At 37.2% G+C, this 18208-nt stretch overlaps 1 protein-coding gene and 1 pseudogene across 1 annotated transcript in view; one reads left to right on the top strand and one right to left on the bottom strand.

Moving 5' to 3' along the window:
- Nlrp2 (NLR family pyrin domain containing 2) overlaps positions 1–18208 on the bottom strand; it is a 56171-nt gene that overhangs the window by 24181 nt on the left and 13782 nt on the right.
- LOC119821302 lies at positions 14813–15282 on the top strand (annotated as a pseudogene).

Genomic DNA, 18208 nt, shown 5'->3' with positions numbered 1-18208 from the left:
CTCAAAAACTCAAAGGAAATGCTTACAAGCATAATTAAATCAAACAAAAGACAAAAAATTAGGACTTAAGATAAAATAGAAATAAAATTTGTTCCTAGGCCAAATAAGCAATGGTTACAACAAATTAAGAAACACAGAAAAAAAATCCAAAGAAGGAAATGTGGGACTCAATGAAAAACCAAAGATTCAAATTATAGGTATAGATGAGGGATAAGAATCTCATGTCAATAGCATATACAAGATCTACAAAATTATAGGAGAAATGGATTTAAAAGTTAATTACTCAATATTTCACCCAAATAAAGAATACACTTTCTACTCAGCGACACATGGAATCTTTTCTAATATAGATCGCATCCCTGGACACAAAACAAATATTTACAAATTCAAAATGATTGAAATCACTCCCAGTATCCTATCTGACCACATAAAACTTAAAACTGAGAGCAAACAAATCTCTAACAAATACATAAACCCATAGAGATTAATCAACCCATCATTAAATCAGTAATGGGTGAAAGAAAAATTAAAGCAATAAGAAATTTCCTTGAACTAAATGAAAATATAAGCTATACAACAAAACCTCTGGGACACATTAAAAGCAGCCCACTGTGGGACATTTACAGCTCTAAGTGGTTACACTAAAAAAAATCAGAAAGAATACAATAATAAATGATGTGATAAGGTAGCTCAAGAAGTTGGAGAAACAAAAACAAACTAAATTCAAATCCAGTTAATGGAAAGAAATAATAAAAATCAGAGCATAAATCAGTGAAATAGAAACAAAGAAAACAGAAAAAAACCAATGTACTTAAGAGGTGGTCCTTTGAAAAAAAAAATAAGCAAGATTGACCAACCCTTAGCCCAACTAACCAAAAGGAAGGAAGGACACAAATTAACAGAATCAGAAATGAACAGGGAAACATTACAACACACAAAGAAATTCAGACTATCATAATGAATACTTAAACATGTAGTTCATTAAGTTGGAAAACCTAAAATAAATAGATAAGTATCTAGATTCAGCAAAACCACCAAAATAAAACTAAGAAGTCAACAATCTAAGGAGACTCTTAACAAATGAGGAGATTGTAATAGTAATCAAAGCCTAATAGTTAAGAAATTCAGCTCAGGGCCAGATTAATTCACAGCAGAATTCTATGAGACTTTCAGAAAAGAACTATAACCAATCTTTCCTAAACTATTAAATGTAGAAATAGAAGGAGCTAGATGGATAGGTGGCTTGCTGTTGGTCATGTTAAAGGAGCATCAGGTAGCAATTGAACTTCAGGAGTTTGGACCACCAGAATGCAAGGCCCCAGGGGCTTTGATCTAGAATGTTTCTTGCTACTGCCGTGTCTTTACATGGTTGCCACTGCTGTTTTTCTCTGGTATCTGGCATGGTGTGAATAGGTGTGATGGTTTCCCCACTGCCTGTAATGTAGTGCTTTTATCTCATGGAACTATTCCATTCTATTGGACATTTTTACTTGTAGATTATGATGAAGATGATTTTTTTCTCTAAAGTTGTACTATTTAACTGAAGCAATTATTTATACAATAATAGTGCTAGTTTAAATAGAATTTTGATTATTAGGTTTTTAAACAAATATAGTAAGGGATTATGATAGTGAGAGTAGGCAGAGTTGGAGAAATGCCATGTAACTGCTAAAGACGAGAGACACCAGATCCTTACCAGTAAGACACACCCTCATGCTGATACACATATTAATAGAAATGGGTTAATTTAAGATACAAAAGTTAGCTAGGAATATGCCTAAGCTATTGGCCAAACAGTGTTATAATTAATATAGTTTGTGTTATTATTTGTGTCCAGGCAGCCTGGAAACAAATGAACAGTTTCCATCTACAGAATGTTGTGTCAACACGAGGCAAGTACATCCACATAAAAACTGAGTTTGGGAAGAAATTCTAGACACAAAAGAACAGAGTTAAGCACAACTTCTTGGTAGCTGCATTTTTTTGGATAGGTTCTGTTTGCTAGTGGTGAACAGAGGTGTGGCTCCTTTATAAGGAAGCTTCCCAACTTTGCATTAGCAGCAAAAACTACAAGGCTTCATTAAGAAACAGCTTTCTGGTTCATGTTGTCTCTGGCAGCATAAATAGCTCTGGCTATTTCAGAAGGTTCTATACTTAAGTGGGGTCTGTAAGCAGTGTGTTACAATTGCTTAATAGAGACATAGACCCACTGCATTCCTGGAGCTGGGAAAGAATGGCTCACAGAGTTAGTGGTGAAGTGAACATACCTCCACCATATTGGACTGGACAGAGTAAGCAGGGAGGGCCATGGAGTTGGCCCTAGCCACGCCCTTTTAGCATTTAAAAAAGGCACTTCTGGCCAGAAAATTATTACAGATATGCAATAAAGACAGATTCAGATAAAAAGACTTCTGAATGGGTTACAGGGTTGGATAAATGTATGTAGGCTTGGGAAAAAGAAAAAGAGTATAGACAGTTATAAAAATATTTTAAAAATAAAACAAAGTCTTTAAAGGGACAGTAAAAGTAACACAAAAGAGTATATACAGTCATAAAAAGGAATAAAGAAAAATAAGCCATGTAAAGATGGAATATACACAGAGAGTCTGGATTATATATACTATTGTGTTTTCTTTGAATTTCTTGAATGCAGAGAGAGATTTGATTGTGGGGCCTCTTAAGCTAAATCAACATATATATTTTAAAGGTATCTTGACTTCAAAATTCAAGTCCAATGATATGTTGCTTTGGAAAAGAGGTTCTGCTTTTGCTTCCACAGAGGATAGGAAGCTGTGGATGCCTTACCAGCTAATATGGTTTGATCAAACAAGATCCCCTCAAGTACTGGCCCAGATGGTCCAACATCCATGATGGCTTTAGGACTGCTGGCTGAGATGGACCTACTACACAGGATACCCCATGAAAGACTTGATTAACAGTTCCCCCAATCAGTAGGAAGAAGTCTAGAGAAAAATACCTAAATTTCCTAAATGATTATTTATAAATGTTTGTTTATATTTAAAGGGGGGTATGCTATAGAGATGAATCCTTTGCATTGGTATGAATCTTGGTTTATTGATACAAATTTAAGGTCAATTTGTTAGATGTATATTTCTGTTCTTTGTTAAGGTATTGTGTTTGTGCAGTTCATTTAAAGATGCAATGTATAATTAAGAAACACAGGTTAATAGATAGTCATCTATAATAGTCAAACTTATAGTCATGTTAGTTTGGTTTTCTAGATGTACAGAGATATATTTTAGATGGATAGGTATTCTTCAAATCTTTCAAAGACTAACAGAATATGGCATTTAAAATATTTTAAGAGCTTAGGACTTTTCATGACAGTGAGACACATCTGCTCCTGGCAGCACTAATCTACTTCAAGAGGATGATGGGCATTGGAGAGGGTCCTTATGGAGTTTGTTAGCCATTTGGGCAAGAAACTGCTCTCGCCTTGACTGCCTGATGGTATGCTGTTTGAACTGGACACGCAGAACCCACAGCAGGACCCACAGCAAAATGATTGCTAAACTTCCCTAAAGGCGAGACTGTCCTTCAGGGTTCGTGATTCATTAGAGTCTTCCAGAAATTCTGCAGGATACAGAAGAAAAGTGACTGACAAACTGCCAATAGAGGCGAAACAGTCTTTCAAATTTCCTGTTTCATGGGAAAGTCTTCTGGATACTATGGGCCTGTAGGCTGAAGATGGATTCCTCAATGTTACTGAAGAACTTTGGGTAACTGTTCAGGCAGTGAGATTGCTCTGTAAATTCTAGTTTTAGAAGCTGCTTATAATGCACTTCTTGTTAACTTATGTAATATTATATCCTTCTGGGGTCTTTGATAGAATTGAAGAATAGATTATAGTTTTCCTTAGTTACAATATAAGCTAAAGTAGATAGAAATATTGTAACTGTAATTCTTGCTTGATACCTGTTTTGTATACATAATTTTACTATGTTAAAGTCTTCCTTTTTATTTAGACAGATCAGGGGAGATTATGTGCGATTCTATACATTCTCTGTATGCTATGAATATGTTTCATTACCATTGGTTAATAAAGAAGCTGTTTCAGCCTATGGCAGGGCAGAATATAGCCAGGTTGGAAGAGATATAGAGAGAGTAGTCAGGGTCAGAGAGATACCATGTAGCTGCTGAAGGAGAAGGATGTGAGCAGCCAGCCAGAACCTTATGGGTAGGCCATAACCTCATGGTGATTCACAGATTATAGAAATGGGTTAATTTCAGATGTAAGAGTTAGCTAGAAATATGCATAAGCTATTGACCAAAGAGTGTTGCAATTAATATAGTTTATGTGTGATTATTTAGGTCCAAAGGACCAGGAAATGAACAAGTGGTCTCCACCTGTAAGGAGTTGTATAGACTGGTTTAACTTAATGATTAAGAAAAACAACTGAGTCCCAGAAACTAGGCTAGCACAAATTGATGTGTTATATGTGTATATGTGTTGCTTTATTGGTTGATGAATAAAGCTGCTTTATCCAATGGTGGTGCGGGAGAATTGTCTGTAATCTATCAATCATGTTTTAAATAAACACTGATTGGCCAAGCAGGAGGTAAAGGTGGGAAAACCAGACAAAGTAGAAATGATGTAATGAGAACAGGAGAATTCTGGGAAGGAGGAAGTTGATTCCCTCCACTCTTGCCCAGACCACCGAAGCAGCAGGATGTGATCTGCCCCACTGAAAAAAAGGTACTGATCCACATGGCTAACATAGATCAGAAAATTGGGTTAATCAAGATATGAGCGTTAGCCAGTGAGAGGCTAGAGCTAATGGGTCAATCAGCTTTATAACTTATAGAGATCTCTGTGTTTTTTTTGGGGGCTTGCCAGCTGTGGGGTACCGGGCAGGACAGAAACCTAAACAAGCAGGCCTGTCTTCCCCCTTTATGTTACACAATGGCTTAGCAGAGTAAATTTAGGTGGGAAATCTGAACAGAGAGATAGAGAGAGAATAGGTGGAGTCAAGCAGATGCCAGACAGCCACCAAAGAAACAAGACATGTAGAAAATGAAGTAATACCATAGTCACATGGCAATACATAGGCTTATAGAAATAGGTTAATTTAAGATGTAAGAGCTAGCTAGTGAGCCATTGTCCAAACAGTGCTGCAATTAATATAGTTTGGTGTGATTATTCAGGTCTTGGTGGCTGGGAGAAAAAGCACAGTCTCTTGTCTACAACAAATTCTTTTAACGTTAGGAGTTGTGCTCATGTGTTTTAGTGTCCATCATAGCTAAAACAAAGCTTTTAAATAATAACTTAAGGTTAGGTTAAGGTGTTTTTGTTAATGGCTTGTAGGTAGAAAATCTTGGGCAACAATTTAAAATTTAGAAACACACACTTTTAATCGGTGAGCAAAGGACTCATTGAGGTCAGGGAACAAAAACAACGTTAACCTTGGCTATTGCTGACTGATAACAACCCATCCTAGCAAGAAAGGTTTGATCAAAGGTGGTAATTAATTCCCTGTTCCTTTTCTGCCCTCAGCTTCCTGATATAAAAACTCTTAATAAATTGGTAAGTACACTGAGATTTAGAGTTGACCAATTGTTTTTCATGTATAAAAGTTTAGATTTATGATTCCTTTTACATTTTTTAAAGTTTACCTTTCGAGATAAATAATAAAGTGAATGAGTCTTTCTTTGTAATTGCAAAATGCAGCCTTTTAGTAAAAGAACTGGCTGAGAAAAAATATCTTGCTTGCTTACACTTTGTTGATCTATAAGAACTTGTTTGGACATGAATGTGTGTGGGTTATTGGGAACAATTTTTCACATGTAATAAATAAAATGTTTAATCATGTAAGGGATATGAAAAACAAGTTGTTTTTGTATTCATTGGAATTATTCACTTATAAATAGCATGTAACCACATTATAATTTTTATGTTGCTTGAAAGATTTTACCTGGGTATATTATCTGTAAGAGAAAAATATAAAGTATTAGAAGAAATCAGGAAGTAGTTATAAGGAAGTTATCAAAGATGGAAGAAGGGAAACATCAGGGTAGAAGTATAGAACAGAAAAAGACTAGAGTAGAATAAGTAACAGAAAAAATAAAAAGAACTAAACTTTGTCCCTTGGAAAAGTCCTCCTATGTCTGTTTGCCCAGCAGTTTACTTATTCTGCATCTTCTTTTCAGTTTCTCTGGCCTGCTGAAGGCTTGCCATTCTTCATCACCCCAGGTGAGATCCTGACATGTTTGAGGTGTGTGTGCACATGCACACATGTGTGCACATATGGTGTATATGTGTCTATGTGTGTGTTTCCCTTTATTGCTGACCCCAGAGAATTAAGTTGTACTCTCTCAAATAGAAAAGTTAATTGTGTGATTAGTTCACCAACTCCATGGCCCCCTTCAATTTCCGAGATGCCAATAGCTGATCCTTACAACAGCAGTGACTCAGCTACTAAAGTCTCACAATCAATAATATAATACAAGGAGCACTCCCAATCTGCTTCCAGTATCACCATATACTCAAATCAGATAAGGATACAACAGAAAAAAATGCTACAGGCCAATAATCCCTAATCCTAACATATACTCGAAATGCTCAATAAATATTTGCCAACCGAATATAGATATTCATAAAAAAGATATGCACCATGGCCATGTTGGCCTTATACCTGAAATGCAGGGATGTTTTAAGATAAACAAGTCAATATGTGTAGTTATATACTTTAAGACAATAATCACATAATCATCTCAATGTGGAAAAATCCTTTGGTAAATTCAATATCCCTTCATGTTAAAAGTTCTAGAGAATGTAGGGCTAGAGGGAATATACCTTAACATAATAAAAGTGATATTTGAGAAACACACAGCCAACATCACCCTAAATGGAGAAAAGCTCACAGCAAAAGCACTGAAGCCAGGAATGAGACATGAATGGTCACTATCCCACTCCCTTTCCTTGTGCTCAAAGTACTAACTGGGGCAATAAGGCAAGAAAGAGAAATTAAAGGTATGGAAATGGGAAAAGCAGTTGAGCTGTCCTTATTTGCAGATAAAATGATACTATACATTAGAGATCCCCAAAATTCTATCAAATACTTCTAGAAATGCTAAACAAATTCAGTACTGTGGTGTTGGGAGCAGTGAGACCCCAGATCCTGAATTTCTTGTAATCCCCTGATCTGAGTGCCTATAGCTGTTCTGAGCACGGGACCTTCAGGAGTTCCTGATGGCAGGAGAGTGGTTTCTGGTGGGTTTGGCTGGGGAGTGGCTATTTCTATATAATCTGCCCCTAAACACAATAAAGGGGGCATTCTTGGGGAATTCAAGGATGACCCGTGTTGCTGTCTGTCTGTGTGTGTCTGTGTATTTTAACCTCCAGCCCCCTTGCCCGAAGCTCAGTAACTGGGTAAAAGCGCATCAAACGCAGACACGGAGGCGCAGTGTGCAGCACTGTGGCAGGATACAGAGTCAACCTGCACAAATCAGTAGCTTTTCTATATACAAGCAATGAACAAAGAAATAGATCATGGACTTATTTCCATCCACAATACTCTCAAGGAAAGAAAATATTCAGGAATAAATCTAATCAAAGAATTGATACACTTCCACAAAGAAAACCCAATCAAAAATTTCCATCTCATTTTTCACAGAAACAGAAAAAATAATCTATCCTAAAATTCACATGGAGCTACAAAATGCTCTAGATAGCCAAACAATCGGAAGCAAATGAAGAGAACTGGAAGAACTACCATTCCAAGTCTGGAATTAAGATCTGTTACAGAGGGCTGGAGAGATGGTTCAGTGGTTAAGAGCACTGACTGCTCCTCCAGAGGTCCTGAGTTCAATTCCCAACAATCACATGGTGGCTTAAAAACCATCTGTAATGAGATCTGGTGCCCTCTTCTGGCCAGTAGGCATCCATGCAGGCAGAACATTGTAAACACAATAAATAAATCTAAAAAAGGATCTATTGCAGTCATACTAATAAAAATATAAACTGGAACAAAAATAGACATGTAGACAAAAGGAACAAAGCTGAACAAACATGAGTGCACATAACATCAGTCACTTAATATTTTATAAAGATGCATGAATAAAAATAAAACAATACCCCCCAAAGAAAGCACATTCAGCAAATGGTGTTGGGAAAACTGTATTCTACATGCAGAAGAATGAAATTAGACACATATCTATCACCTTGCACAAAACCTAAGTCCAACTGGATCAAAGACCTAAATACAAAACTTGAAACACTGAAACCGCTGGAAGAAAATATAGGCAATAGCTTACATTATATAGGTCTATAGAAGGACTTTCTCACTATGATTACATGTGCACAAGAATTAAGGCCAATAATCAATAAGTGGGGCTTCACAAAGCTAAAAAGCTTCTGCATAGCTAAAGAAACTGGTCGAAGAGAAAGTCCACAGAATGGAAGAGAATCATATCCAGTTATACATCTGACAGAGGATTAATATCTAGAACACATAAAGAACTCAAGACACAAAGAATCAAAGTACACAAAACAAAGAAAAACAAAAGGCCTATTCCAAAGATGAGCCTGGATCTGCACATAGAATTCTCAAGAGAAAAATAATGGCTAAGAAATATCTCAATAGTCTAGGCTTAGTTGAGTCCCTAATGGGAGACCTTACTCTTATTGAGGAGTGGATAGGGAAAGGGACGTGGGAGTTAACTTGGAGGAGGGGAGAGATGGGAAACTGTGGTTGGTATGTAAAATGAATAAAAAATTTAAAATAAAAAGATAAATCTCAAAACATGTTCAGTATCTCTAGTAATTATGGAAATGCAAACTGAAACAATGGTGATTTCATCTTATCCCACTTAGAATGGCCAAGATCAACAAAACAACTGACAACAAGGGCTGGAGTGGGTGTGGGGAAAAGGAAAGCTTTCATTGTTGGTGGGATTGCCAACTGGTGTGCAACTATGGAAATAAGTAAGGAGAATTATAAAGGCTAAAAACCAATCTATCATATGAACCAGCTGATATCACTACTGAATCTATGCCAAAGGACTCCACATGCTACTCCACAATACTTGATGGAGCACACTTATTGCTGCTGTATTCACAGTATCTAGAAAATGTAAACAACCTTATTGTCCACCATAATGAATAGATAATGAACATGTGGTGCATAAAACCCTAGAGATCGCTATTTAGCTGTAGAGAAAAATGAAATCATGAACTTTGCAGATAAACAAGTGGAGCTAGAAAAGGTCATATTTAGTGAAATAATACAGATTCAAATGTCACATAGTCTCTCTCATTGGAGCCTCATAGGTCCAAATATTCAGATTCAAGAGTCTATATTCTGGAGTAAATGCAGGATGTAAAATGGGGCCATTGCTGGGATAGAGGATGTAAGAATAAATGGGAAAAGGGGGTACTCTAATTAGGGCAGGGGAATAATGTAAATAATGGGGTAAAATAACATTAAGGATGCCTGAAAAAGTCATAAGAAATCATTAACTATCCAAGAAACCCTTAATACACACAATTTTGTGTAGAAATATGCATACATAATCTAAATAAAATTTTCTCCTTTGGAAGACAATGCTCCTTCCAAATGCCAAAGATCACCTAACAAAACCCCCATTACTAGGTATGAAAATTTGTCTTTTGAACTGTTGGTTCACTTTGTTAAAAAGACTTCAGAACCCATACATGACATTGTTATTGTTTTTGGTTGTCTTCTGCAAGGTGGAAGGTAAGTCCCTATTGCTAAACTCTTTGTACTTCTTTGGACACTGGGCCTATAAGTCTCTGAGCTGAAACTTACCTGAATGCCTCCTACCCGAGGACTAGCTTTTGTTGTACCAGAAGGCACCATGCAAGTTTCCAAAAGGGGGCAATGCAACCAACAGTCCTAACCCAGCAATAACTCCTGTGAACTAAAACAGTGACTAGCATGGCATAACTCACAGAGTGCAGTGGGATGTACACCTTGGTGTTAAAAAACAGCTCTGTCATTGGACTTGAAACATTCAACAAGAGGGATACTACACCTGAAACTGGAAACCTACACAATTACCCAAGTCGTGTGAATTCATGGATCTTGGGTAGTGAATTTATGGATCTTGGAGGAGAACATACAGCCAACACTTTATTAAACCAGTCTAATCTGTAACCAAACTCCAAATATTTGGGTTTATACCCACAGATAGTTGTAGTCCTCAATCCTCCCAATCAAGGAAACTTCTCTATCCAACAAATAGAGATGATTACAAAACCACAACCAATCAAAATGTAGAGTTGTGGAGTCCAGTCCCAATGGATACATCTATGAAACAACTTCCACACTTAAGGCTCAGAAAACATTGAAGAAGAAGGGGTGGAAAGATTATAAGAGACATAGGATCAGGAAGTTTTCTATGAGAATGTGTCTCCTAGGAAGGAATGTCAGAAGCTACACCCATTAAAGTCTCACTAGCATGACTACCCAAACAAGAGCTGAATAGAGAAAACACCAATAAACATGGCTAAGTGGATATGGAAAAGCCACAACTATATACAAAGACCTAGAGGGATCCAAGGAAAGCTGAGAGTGGAGAAATAGTCCTTTCTGTGTAAGAGCACACCGATTGGTTATCTAACACTATTGGGTAGCCTCGAAAACATACATATATGTAACACTATACAGACTGAGCATGTTATATTAAAATATATGAATAGATATGCATGTAATAACACTAATGAAAAAAGAGGCCATGCATATATAAGAGAACAAGGAGGGGTGTATTGGAGGATTTGTAGATAAGAAATGGGAAAGGAAAATGGTGCAGTATAAATGATATTATAATTTCATAAAAAGAAAATGTATCAGACAGAAATTCAAATGATGTAATCAATGAATGGACTGTAAAAAGCATAATTCTCCTAGATCAAGTATTATGCATGGTACTGGTTTCAAAATTAGTTACTACATAAGAAGCAGTTCAAGAGTCTTGTATGAGGGAGACATAAGTTAAAACTACATTAAAATTCAATGTTATATGTTACACCAGCTGCATTGATTACCTTAAAAACAAGCAACAAATGCTGAAAGAGACAGGGAAAAATAGCAATCCTTATTTGCTGTTGGTGAAAGTGTAAGCCAGAATAGCCACCTCTTTAAAGGTCTCTCACTGCAGCAGAAGCTCACGGATCCAGCGAGGCTGTCTGGTTAGGGATCCTCTTGTCTCCATTCATCAGGACTGGGATTACAGGCTCACTCTGTCATAAAGGCTTATTCTGTCATGCCTGGCTTTTCTGTGGGTGCTGTAAACTAAACCATGTATCCTTTATACTTGCATGGCAAACACTTTATCAACTGAGCCATCTGTCTCAGCCCTTATTTCTCTCTCTCTCTCTCTCTCTCTCTCTCTCTCTCTCTCTCTCTCTCTCTCATCTATTTTTGAGATAGGGACTCAGGTACCCCAGGGTGGCTAAAAACTCACTTGTGTAGCTCAGTATAAAATTTGAACTCCCAATCTTCTATCTCCACCTGCTAAATGATGGGATGAGTGGTATGTGCACCTACAACTAGTAAGTGAATGTCATTAACATTGTCTGGGCACTGTAAGAAGTCCTAAGTGATGTAGGAGGGTCTTCTGTTTTGTGTTGATTTCATTGGTTAAATAAAGAAACTGCCTTGGCCTTCTGATAGGACAGAAAATTAGGTAGGCAGAGTAGACAGAACAGGATGCTGGGGAGAAGGCAGTGTGGTAGACGCCGTGACTCTCCTCTCTGAGACGGATGCCGGTTAAACTCATCCTGGTAAGCCACAGTCAAATGATGATACAGATTATTAGAAATGGGTTGAATCAATATGTAAGAGCTAGCCAATAAGAGGTTAGAACTAATGGACCAGGCAATGTTTAAATGAATACAGTTTCTGTGTTATTATTTTTGGGGCTAAGCTCGCTATGCCGGAGCTGGGCGGGATGAAAAGCAGGCTTGATCGCCTCATCGCTACACCTAAGAAATTCTGCATACAATATTCCTGGTCCTTCTAGGAGCTGAGATCTGATTTTCTCCAGTATTCACCTGCCCTTTCTTCTTCTGCTAGGAAGGAAGCAATTATCAAACAGTTGGTACATTAGAAATGGTGGGATTTTTTTGTCATCTAAGCTTTGTTTATTTCAGATAAGGTATGAAGAGTTGTCCTCATCATGTCAGAGCATGACCTGCAAGCTACCAAAAGGGAAGAGCTGTCAGTAGTCCTGCCCAGCTGTAAAGCCTGTGAACCACAATGGAAACAACTGACTGTACAACTTCAAGGAAGTAGTAGTGGCATAGAGTTTGGGGATAATTAACAGATATTTAGTTGGACTTATGTTCCACTCAATAGGAAGAAATTCATGCCAGGCACTGTAAACTTATAATGACCAGTGGCTAGAGAGGCGATAGACTCTAGAGGAGAACTACTATTGCCAGTCTACTAAAGTGATATACTTCCTAACTATTCTAAGCACTAATCTTTATACCCACAGACTGAGTGTAGTTCTCACCCCTCATCAAAGAAGCTTCTTTTAGCAACAGATAGAAACCATTCCAGAGACCCACAACTGGTCAAAATGCAGAGAGTGAGTGATTATGGGGGTCACAGCTCCAGCAATGCAACCCATACAACTAAGGTTCAGGGAACAACATTATAGTAAAGGAGTGGAAACTTCACTATGTTTACTAGTAAAGGTGACTCTGTTGCTAGTGTCCCTTGAAAACGATAGGGGAAATTCACTGGTGAAATCTCAAAAATATAGCTGCCTAAACAAGACCAGCATAATGACACCACCAGTTGACATGCCAATGTAGACAGGTGAAATTCCACATGGTCCTATACATAGATGAAGAGCTACAGGTGATTAATGACTGTTGAAAGGATAATCAGTCCTTTTAAGTTATCCAATCTTAGGTGGTCATCTTGATGCACATGTACATATGACCAATGTTAAATGAATTTTGTAGGTTGTATATAATAATAATAAAGATATCAGAGGTGGTAAGATGAAAGTTCATAGTGCTAAATGCCTACCTAAAAATTGGAGAGATCTCATACTAGTAACTAATAGTATACCTAAAAGCTCTAGAACAAAAACAACAAAAAACAAAAACAAAACAAAACAAAAACCACACAAGCATACCCAAGAGGAATGGATGGCAGGAAATAATCAAACTGAAGGCTGAATAAATTAGAAACAAAGAGAACAGTACAAAGAATTAATGAAACCAAGCATTAGTTCTTTGAGAAAAATCAATAAGATAGATAAACCCTAATCCAAACTAAAAGGCATAGAGAATATCCAAATCAATAAAATCAGAAATGAAAAGGGGAGAATTAACAGACACAGAAAAGCCCAAAAAATCATCAGGTCATACTTTAAAATCCTGTACTCCACAAAATTAAAAAAATCTAAAAGAAAAGGATATTTTTCTCAAGTACTTGATTCTGTATTTACAGACAATATGATACTATACATAAACAATACCCTAGAGAATTTTTACAGCTCATAAATGTCTTCAATGAAGTGGCTGGATACAAAAACTAACAAAGAAAAATCAGTACGCCTACTATAAAAATGATAGACTGATAAAGAAATCAGGGAAACAATACTCTTCATAATAATCACAAACATTATAAAATTATCTTGAGGGTAACTCTAAACATGCAAGACCTGCATGACAAAAACTTCAAATCTTTGAAGAAAGAAATTGAAGACAATATTAAGATGGAAAGATCTCATATGTCCGTTGATCCTTAGAATTAACAGTAAAAATGGCAATCTTACAAAAAACAATCTACAGATTCAATACAATCCCTATCAACATTCCAACACAAGACTTTATAGACCTTGAAAGGACATTTCTGAACAATAAAAAACTTCTGGACATGACCCTGCCCCCCCCCCCAAGTTTGCCCTTTTGTCTGTAGGGTCCTTGGACTAACAGGAGTCCCTCTTCCTGTGCTGAGGAGATCCATCCAGATGGATGTGTGTGTGTACCAGCCTGGGGCAGATGGTCCTGGAACAGAGCACAGGGCCCATCCAGCTCCTACTGTAGGGGTTTCTTTGTTCCACATGACCCTGCCTCCTCCAAGCCTGCCCTATTGTCTGTGAGGTCCTTGGCCAGGGAACAGTTCCTGCTCCTGCACTGAGGAGATCCACCCAGAGAGTCAGTCACAGCAAAGATTGGACCAAGATGCCAAGACTCACCTGGCTGCATTTGAAGGAAGAGATGAACAGGCGCCAACACAAGAATTCCTCCAAGAACCCGAAAGGCAAGATGACAACACCAGAATCTAGGGATCACCCAACAAGAAGATGTGAACACCCTATTCCAGAAGTAGTAGAAGAAATCGACTTTAAATGTACCATTATGAAAATATTAGAGGACCTTAAACAGGATGTGAAAAACTGCTTTAAAGAAATGGAGAAGACAAACAAAAAGGTAGAAGAAATGAACAAATCTTTCAAAGATACATAAGAAAACCAATAAAAAACAATCAAACAGGTAATGGGAACAGTTTAAGACTTGAAAAATGAAATGGAGGTAATGAAGAAAACACAAACCAAGGAAAGGCTGGATATGGAAAATCTGGGCAAATGAACAGGAACTACAGAGACAAGTATAACCAACAGAATACAAGAGATAGAAGAAAGAATCTCAGACATTGAAGATACTATAAAGGAAATAAACTCACTGATTAAAGAAAATAACAAATCCATCAAATTCTTAACACAAAACATCCAGGAAATCTGGGACACCATGTAAAGACCAAACCTAAGAATAATAGAGGTAGGAAAGTAGGCAACCCTTTTCATCAAGATGGCGCCGAAAGCGAAGAAGGAAGCTCCTGCCCCTCCCAAAGCGGAAGCTAAAGCGAAGGCCTTGAAAGCCAAGAAGGCAGTGCTGAAAGGCGTCCACAGCCACAAAAAGAAGAAGATTCGCACATCACCCATCTTTTGGTGGCCCAAGACCCTGTGGCTACGAAGGCAGCCTAAATACCCCCGGAAGAGCGCGCCCAGGAGGAACAAGTTTGACCACTATGCCATCATCAAATTCCCCCTGATCACCGAGTCAGCCATGAAGAAGATAGAAGACAACAACACACTTGTGTTCATTGTGGACGTCAAGGCCAACAACACCAGATCAAACAGGCTGTGAAGAAACTCTACGACATCGATGTGGCCAAAGTCAACACCCTCATAAGGCCCGATGGAGAGAAGAAGGCGTATGTCCGGTTGGCTCCTGATTATGATGCTCTGGATGTTGCCAACAAAATTGGAATCATCTAAACTGAGTCCTGCCGGCTAATTCTAAATATACACTTTTTCAACATAAAAAAAAATAATAGGGGTAGAAGAAGAAGAATTATAGCTCAAAGGCCCAGAAAATATATTCAACAAAATTATAGAAAACTTTTCCAACCTAAAGAAGGATATTCCTATGAAGGTACAAGAAGCATACAGAACACTGAATAGCCTGGATCAAAAAAAAAATCCCCTTGCCATATAATAAAACACAAAACATACAGAAGAAAGAAAGAATATTAAGAGCGGCAAAGGAAAAGTGTCAAGTAATATATAAAGGGAAACCTATCAGAATTACATCTGACTTCTCAATGGAAACCATGAAAGCACACATTGGATAGATGTGCTGCAGAAACTAAGAGACCATGGATGCAAGCCCAGACTACTATACCCAGCCAAGCTTTCTTTCACCATCAATGGAGAAAACAAGATATTCCAGGATAAAAGCAAATTTAAACAAATCTATCACAAACCCAGCTTTACAGAAAGTAATAGAAGGAAAATCACAACCCAGGAAACCCAACAACACCCACAATAATGCAGACATCTAACAAACCTCCACCAGCACAACTCAAAAGAATGGAAACACACAAACACTACCACCAAAAAAAAATAACTGGAGTTAACAACCACTGGTCATTAATATCACTTAATATCAATTGACTCAATTCACCTATAAAAAGGCACAGGCTAAGAGAATGGATGCAAAAACAGGATCCAACATTCTGCTGTTTACAAGAAACATACCTCAACCACAAAGGCAGACACTACCTCGGAGTAAAAGGTTGGGAAAAGGTTTTCAATCAAATGGATCTAAGAAACAAGCGGATGTGGCTATACTAATTTCTAACAAAATTGACTTCAAACTAAAATCAATCAGAAGAGATGGAGATGGACACTTTATACTCATGACAGGAACAATTCATCATTGAGAATGAAGTCTCAATCCTAAATATCTATGCCCCTAATATAAAAGCTTCCACATACGTAAAAGAAACATTACTAAAAGTGAAATCAACCTCAAACCACACATACTAATAGTAGGAGACTTCAACAGCTTTCAAGCCAACTGTCCCCAATGGATAGGTCAAGCAGACAGAAACTAATAGAGAAATAAGAGAACAAAGGTAATAAATCAAATTGACTTAACAGACATCTAAAGAACATTCCACCCAAATAGGAAAAAAATATACCTTCTTCTCAGCATCTCATGGAACCTTCACGAAAATTGATCACATATTAGGTAACAAAGAAAACTTTCACAGATACAAAAAATTTTTAGTAACCACCTGTGTCTTATGGGATCACCATGGAATAAAGGTAGAATTTAACAACAATTCTACCCCTAGAAAGCCTAAAAACTCATGAAAACTGCACAGTCAACTACTGAATCACCCTTGCGTCAAGGAAGAAATAAAGAAATTAATGTCTTACTTGAATTCAATGAAAATAAAGACACAACATACCCAAACCTATGGGACACTATGAAATCAGTGCTAAAAAGAAAGTTCATAACACTAAGTGCCCCCATTAAAAAAAATGGAGAAAGCTCACATTAAAGACTTAACAGCACAGCTGAAAGCTCTAGAAAAAAAGAAGCAGACTTACCCAGGAGGAGGAGAAGACTGGAAATAATCAAACTGAGGGCTGAAATCAACAAAATAGAAACACAGAAAACAATCCAAAGAATCAATGAAACAAAGAGCATGCTCTTTGAGAAAATCAAGATTTACAAACCCCTATCCAAACTAATCAAAAGGCAGAGAGAGAACACATAAATTAACAAGATCAGAAAAGAAAAGGGGGGCATAACAAAAGACACTGAGGAAATTCAGAAAATCATTTGGTCTTACTACAAAAGCCTAAATGCCACAAAGTTGGAAAGTGTAAAAGGAATGGACTTGTTTTTAAATAAATACCATTCACCAAAATTAAATCAAGACCAACCAGGTGAACAATTTATATAGACCTATAAATCATGAGGAAATAGAAGCTGTCATAAAAAACTCCCAACTGACAAAAGCCTAGGACCAGATGGGTTTAATGCAGAATTTTACCAGAACTTCCAAGAAGAGCTGATACCTATACTCCTCAATGTATTTCACATAATAGAAACAGAAGAGTCATTGCCAGACTCTTTTATGAAGCTACAGTTATCCTGATACCAAAACCACACAAAGATTCAACCAAGAAAGAATTACAGACCAATCTTGCTCATGAACATTGATGCAAAAATTGTTAATAAAATACTGGCAAACTGAATCCAAGAACACATCAAAAAAATTTTCCCAGAGATGCAGGGTTGGTTCAACATACAAAAATATATCAGTGTAATCCATTATATAAGTAAACTGAAAAAAAAAACCATATGATCATTTCATTAGATGCTGAAAAAGCATTTGACAAAATTCAACACCCTTTTATGATAAAGGTCCTGGAGAGGTAAGGGATACAAGGATCATACGAAAATATAATAAAAGCAATATATAGCAATCCAACAGCTAATATCAAATTAAATGGAGAGGAACTCAAAGCCATTCCACTAAAATCAGAAACAAGACAAGGCTGTCTACTCTCACCATATCTCTTCAACATAGTGCTTGAAGTTCTAGCAATAGCAATAAGACAACATAAGGGGATCAAGGGGATTCAAATTGGAAAGGAAGAAGTCAAACTTTCATTATTTGCAGTTGATATGATAGTGTAGATCAGTGACCCCAAAAACTCTATCAAAGAACTCCTATAGTTAATAAATACCTTCAGTGAAGTGGCAGGTTACCAGATCAACTAAAAAGAATCAGTAGCATTATTTGTAATATCCAGAACCTCAAAACGACCTAGATAGATGCCCCTCAATGGAAGAATGGATAAAGAAAAGTGTGGAATATATACACATTAGAGTACTACTCAG

Source organism: Arvicola amphibius, chromosome 8 (genome assembly GCF_903992535.2).
Source record: "Arvicola amphibius chromosome 8, mArvAmp1.2, whole genome shotgun sequence".
Classification (NCBI taxonomy): Eukaryota; Metazoa; Chordata; class Mammalia; order Rodentia; family Cricetidae; genus Arvicola; species Arvicola amphibius.
Note: the sequence above shows the minus strand (reverse complement) of the source record. Positions and strands in the feature narration are given on the sequence as shown.